Raw genomic sequence first — 6,674 nt, 5'->3', positions numbered from 1 at the left:
TTTTACCAGGGAACAAAACTACACAGTCAACAAATGTCTAGACTCACCATTTAAAATATGAATAATGTTATGCATGTGCTTAATGAGCTTTTGATGGAAAACATAATGTTTACATTATGTTACGCCATAGGAGAAACAGAAAAGAAGGACAGAAGAAACTCTAGGTATTCTGCTGACAAATCTGAAGTGTTTTGTATTTAACTGTACACAAGAACATAAGAGAGATTACAAACAAGAGCAAGATATTTGGCTCTTCTGACTTGTTTGGTAGGTACAGTAGTAGCTAATTATCCAAGGATCTCATCTAGTTTCTTGAATGATGTCAGGGTATCGGCTTCAACAACAAGGCCAGGAGCCTATTCCATACTCCCAAAACCCTTTGAGTGCCTCTTGTCCTTATTAGAGAATCGTATCCAGTCATTTCTCAAAGGAAAGCAGGGTATAACTTCTTAATCAAAATGTGGGAGCATGGAACAAGCTACCCAGTCATCTAGTCAATATTCTAGCTTCTTTTACAGAACAGCCAATGTGACCCATATATACAGTGTAGTAGCTAGCAGCTCCTTTCATTTGTAAAGTTCCCTGTGTTCTAATGAGAATTCAGAAGAAAGCTTTGTTACCGCTGATGCCTTCCCTGGAGTCCTCTGAAGAGCTCTTTGACTCACCTTCCCACCACAACTGCCTGATGAGGACAAAGTAGAGCCTGTAGCTGGTGCTTTCCTCTCAGGACACGGCCTCGGTCAGCTGGCTCCAGACAGTTCAATAACATCTGGGCCTTGATCAACAGGTCATCTCTGCGCTAATGTTAACAATCTGTCACATTTATATAGTGATTTTCATCCCGGAGAATCCTAACTGGCTTCACATATAGGAAGGGACTCGATGGTATTGTTTAGATTCCCATGAAAGAACTCTAAACTCTGTTAGGTTTTTCTCCTCTGAAGTCATTTTGTGGTTGAGGGATAAGAGTTGGAGGTTCTAATCAGATGTTTTTACATCCCAATCTCCAGCCCTCAATCCTGTGGAACATTCTTGTTATGAACTAATGACAACAGTTTACAAACACAAGCAGATGTAATCTGCATTTGTCATACTCACTCGTGCCAGACTGCTGGAAGATGCTCCCCAGTAACCATGGCAACTTATGTGACTGCAACAGCCCATCAATCAATTACCACGACAATGCGGTCTGGTAGAAGATCAGTCCCACCTGTCTGCTATTAAGAATTACTTACCTCATTCCTGCGGGACATTTAAGCCCAGGTTTAACTTCACTTCCCTGCTCAGTCTTAGAAAGTTCAGTCTCAGGTTTTGACATTAATAGACCATGCTTTGGATTCTCTCCTGCACTTGCTTGGATATGATCTCTGTCTGTTTTTGGGATTTCACTTGTGTTTGAAGGCTGGCTTTGGACCCTGTGTTTTTATTTCTTGTTTTCACTAAGCTTATTGAATTCCCTTGTGTGCTTCATTCTGCGAGTTCCTGGTTATGAACCCTGCTACTTTTCTGATCACAATTTCTTCCTGTGTTTTTTTATTTTAGTTCTTTCTACAGCTGTCTGCTTCCTGCCATTTCCTGGTTCTGCCTTTGCTTTTGGGCTCTTTTCTCCAAACTTGACCCTGACCACTACTCTCATTCATGCAGAGTAGCTTCATTACAGAATTAGCTGGCAGAATTCTCAGTAGGAACTTCTGACCTGTGCTTAACCAATTACAAGGCTACAAGAAGCACCTTGTCCATGCTATCAAGGCAAAGAGGGATCAATGAAATACTGATTGGTGGGATGTAAATAATGTTAAACATCATGTATTTAGAAAAGCATGCAATTTTTGGACAGATTTGTTTTTACAATATCTCATACTCACAGTCTTGCAGATTTTTATGTTTTCACTTACAGTATTTATGCAACAAATACTGAATGCACACCCGCATCTTTTTCTTTTGCTAAAATCGACCCTCTGGCACAAATTGTATCAAATTGGAAGCCAACAGTATATTATAGGTAGTTATAGAAGAGACAATAGTGAAATCCAAAAACTTCTTTTCGTGAAAACAAGTCACTTTCTCTCATAGAGCTCATCACTCGTTTGGCTCAGTCCTCATCTTGGCACGTGTAGGAAGTTGTATTGCTCATCCTCTTACAGTTCCGAATTAAAAAGGCAGAGAGGTGTTCCTGGACAAAGCTCCCTTTTCCATGATGGTGCTCACCCTTCTTGTCCAAACAGCTTCCACTGTTCGGAAACTCAGCAGTAAACACGAAATACTTGTGGATACCCTTTTCCTTTGTCCACTCATCACTAAATGGTGGGTCATTTAAAAGGTCCAGTGTGCTGCTTTTCAAGCATGGGGAGCGCCGGGTGAAAAAGATCAGGCATCCCTCGCCATGAAGCCGGTTAAACTTCACCTCGTGCTGGCTGGCGAACCAGTTTGGGATATCATTCCTCAGCAGGCTGGCCTCAGCGCATCGGCCCCTCTTTACAGGAAACAGCGCCACCAGGTTTGAAGGCTCGTAGAAATGCGACGGGTTCTTGCCTATTATTGGATGAAATAACTTTTTCCGTCCAAAGCTGCAGTAGAACGTGGCGATGTACATTGGAGGCATGTCGCCGAGACACTCTGTACCGGAGAGCGCCAGCAGGAAGGAGAACTCCTCCCGGAGCACCAGCTTCTGCTCCCTCTCTGCCTCAAGCTCACTCATGAAGCTGAAAATTCAAGGAGGCTACAGGTCAGGAACGGCGCAGCACGTGGTGGTAATAAAATACCTCTTGAGATTTCTTTAGTGACTTGATTTAAGCTTTAGACAAATTTTGATTGGCAATTTGGCAATGTTTTGCTTATTAATAGAAATACTGTATGTTAAATGAGAGAACTTCCTTCACCAGGGGTTTGTAGTGGTCCTGGTGACCCCACCTGTTGCAAGTTTTTGTTCCACTGAGCTCTCAATTAAATAATTGATTCCTTAATAGGCCTAATTTTCAGTTTCATTACACACTGAGACACAAACACACACACTGACACCAGGACCAATTTTCTCAGAAGCCAATTAACCTACCAGCATCTCTGGACTGTAGGCAGAAAGCAGAGACCCAGAGGAAACCCACACAAACACGAAACACATAGCACCCTGGGAACTGGACCTAGGGGAGCAGTGCTAACCAGTGCTACCCAAGGCTAGTCTCCTGCTGGACTAGATGTATTAAGGATCTAGAAGGATTAAATTCCAGCACCTTCACAACACAAGTCATTTTATTGTATGAAATTGTATATTGTATTAAATACGAGAATGAACAATTGATGGAATGCCACGTGGTCATTTTGTCTGAGGGGCTGTCATCACAATTCTACATCTTTAGCCACCCTTTTTGTTCAAAGTGAGCAACCCCTGTGTAAGCATTTCATTGCACTTTATAAGCATTTCATTGCACTTGTGCATATGACAATAAACTGAACAGATTTTAGCCATCATTTCATTTGTAGACTTACTTATGTATAACTTCCTCCAGGACGTCTTTCTTCAAAGGAGTTCCATTAGTCAACATCAGACACATCATCGCCAGCAAGGAGCTGCAGAGCACTGACATTCTCAAGACTTTATCCTTGTCCAGTTGTCAAACTGAAACAGAAACACAGGCATAACAAATAATTATAGGCCTCACACAATTGTTCTGTAAAAAATAAAGAACGCTCATTGCTTGTAGTGGGAAATCACTTGAATTGGATTGCTTTGTTTCATTTGTTTCAGGAGTCCACTGGGATCCATTTGGAAAAGCAAATCATCTAAAATAGCTTAATAGTTTTAAAGAGACTTGATCGTAAATGCAGTATGATGAAACAGGCTCCTATTTTTATTCATTGACTCACCGACAAAATAGTATGTTCATACCAACTGTAGAACAAAAGTGTTGTAGACATTGGAGATCGCACACTTGTACGGTATGTGGTGGCGTGTGGCAGATATACTCTATAGTACAGTATATACACTGTACTGTGTCTGTCAAAATGATAGAAATATTGAAATAAAAATTCAGCCTTCCAAACCCTGTTTTTTATAAAATTGGGTATGAAGGCCCAGGTGTTTCTGGAATATTTTATGGTGTATTCAATCCATGTCACTTTCAATATATAGTACAAGCAGTATAGTTCCAAACATTATAACCTCCTTATACAGTACATGTCCATTAGACAGTTTCTGAACTCACACAGCACTGTGTGGCACCCCTGGAGCACCTTCATTTTTAAATCAAAGCAAGTCATTTATTGGAACCAGTAGAGGTTAATTCCAAAAAAGAGACAAAATACAACATTTTGGTTGTGGATCCTTCCTGTGTTTCTTCTTTTTCTTTCTACTTTTTGGTGTGGTTCCACTGCAGCCCAGGCCCTGGCACAGCTCCCCAGTAAAAGATCATCTAGCATCGAACACATATCCTTTAGAAGATCTGCTGAGAAAGCTACACAGCTTGTTTGTGATAGTTCTTCTCCTTTTGTTGGCAGAAGTCATTCTCAGAGAGATACTGTAAATCAGGACATAAGGACAGGGGGTCTTTCTTTACACAGAGTGTGGCGGGAGTTGTTGAAGTCAATATCCTGGCAAATGACACACATGGGCCTTTAGTCTTGGAAAGAGATTTTATGAGGCTGGTAAGGAGCTCAGCTGACTTGTTTATGACTGGTTATTTATAGAGTCATCAAGGAGTGTAGTTTGAAGCTTAGGTTTCAGTTTCCTTTCCTTACTCTATAAATAAAGAGTGCTGTTTTACCTTTACAAGTGCATCTGCGTTTTTTTTCCCTGGAATCTGCCTGTTTTAAACACCCTACCAGGGCACAGCAGCCCCAAGTGCATTACACCAGGTAGGCAAAATTTACCGGTTCTTCTAGGTGCTTTAACTTGGATGATGCACCACTCTCCCTTGTGAAGCTAACTCATCTGTCAGAACCTGAGAAGCTCCACAACCCCAGTTGCATCAAATCCCAATAGTGTCTCCGGTGGCCTTCAGTCATGTACAGTAGCTCCAGCAGTGTAGTTGTGTATCTCCTTCTCTCCTGAGCAAGTATACTAGTATACTGGTCAATGCTGAAAAGCACAGGCTTAAAACAACTGGTGATTCCAAATGGGGTGGTTATATACAGTAGGAAAAAAAGAATCGACTGTTCACTTTCTTTTAAAGGAAGCTCAAATTAAGAACTCGTTCTTAGGTGAGGTTACAAAAGAGTGAAGGACATTCGAATCAGTGTCTAGCTCATTTAGTTTTTAGTAGATAACAAGGTTATGTTTGGAAAAAACAGCAGTTTCTTGAAGGAAGCCAGGTGATCATCTTCAACAATGTGGCTGGGTAGCTCGTCCCCTACTCCCACGACCCTTTGTTTAAAGAAAAAGTTTGTGCTGTGATTCCCACCTGGGTCATCTGATTCCTGTGTATTTTTTCCTGTATTTTTCTTGTTTTCTTTTCAGAGTCGGTGAAAACCTTTATCCAAACTGAGAGACGTGGTGTAAGTGGAAAAATGCTGAAAATAAAGTTTTGGGAATAGTAAAGATTTGCTATATCTCCACCCCCTCCGGAACCCATCCTGACACAGAGACATCCATCCACACACATACTGGCACCAGAGCCAATTCTTCAGTGAAAAAAATCAAATTGGGAAAAATGCTAGACTAGAAAACGTGACTGAAGTATTCAAAATCCTGAATGGCATTGAGAAGTCAACCCATTGCATTTCTAAAGAAACACAAACCAGAGGACACAAATGGAAAATAAGAGGTAAATTCAAAACTGAGAACAGTAGGCATCGTTTACACAAAAGGTTATGGGAGTCTGGAACCAGCTGGAAAGCCATGATTATGGAATTGATACTTCTCAAAAGCTACTTAAAAAGAGCCAAAAGGCTTCCTCTCATCTATAACCTTTTTGATGCTCAATGGTGAGCTTTTCTGGTTCAGCTATACATATCAATGTTTTTTAACCTGACAAACCACAGAAATATCTAAATGGTGCAATCTGAAACCAAAATCAAGGATAAAGTGAGGTACTTACATTCTGTTACTTACGAATTTTGAGCAGCTTCTAGAACTTCTGTGAAGTTTCTCCTATTGAGAAATAGAGTGTGAATAGAGCCGCCTTCTCCCGTTTTTGCAGAACATCATGCAAATCATCATTAAAAAGACAAGATTACAGTAATTTGAATTGTCATGCCTAAGACTGAAAAGTCATACTGCAAATGCTTTGAAGCTCTTACATGGCCGCACAATTTGTTTGACCTTGCAAATTAGTACCTTCCTGTTATTTGAATAATGTACAGTACTGGCCATGTTTTCATCTGAAAAAGACTCCCCTTTTACTGTCCCCAGTATCTCAGATGCTTCAATGAATGCTAATCAATGGGAATTTGCATGTTATTTGACATTCTCTCATGGTTTTGCTACAGTTACACTCTATCTTGCTGTGCCTCTCTATGCTATACCATGCTTCCTTCAAGTACGAAAGGGCTTTGCTTCATCTTAGTCTCCTCTTTCCTGCAGAATCTGTTGCAGCACTCAGCACCCCCAGGCAATGGAGTGAACCCATGACCTCTCCCCTTTAACCTCAAGCTCACCCTTTTCCTGTCTTTTCTCTTTTTGAAAGCAGGGATGAATCCCCTTTCTTTCTCTTTCCCTGCCTGCTCTCTTTATCTCTGCTTTG

General features: G+C 40.9%; 1 long non-coding RNA gene across 1 annotated transcript; it reads right to left on the bottom strand.

The window, feature by feature from the left end:
• Positions 1-1,830: 1,830 nt before the first annotated feature.
• LOC107078571 (uncharacterized) lies at positions 1,831-6,084 on the bottom strand. The gene is made up of 3 exons (XR_011184053.1): positions 6,030-6,084; positions 3,484-3,613; positions 1,831-2,702 (listed from the first exon to the last, which is right to left on the bottom strand). It is a non-coding gene; the product is annotated as an uncharacterized lncRNA (long non-coding RNA).
• Between the last annotated feature and the right edge of the window lie 590 nt (positions 6,085-6,674).

Source organism: Lepisosteus oculatus, chromosome 2 (genome assembly GCF_040954835.1).
Source record: "Lepisosteus oculatus isolate fLepOcu1 chromosome 2, fLepOcu1.hap2, whole genome shotgun sequence".
Classification (NCBI taxonomy): domain Eukaryota; kingdom Metazoa; phylum Chordata; class Actinopteri; order Semionotiformes; family Lepisosteidae; genus Lepisosteus; species Lepisosteus oculatus.
This window is presented reverse-complemented; position numbering and strand designations above follow the sequence as displayed.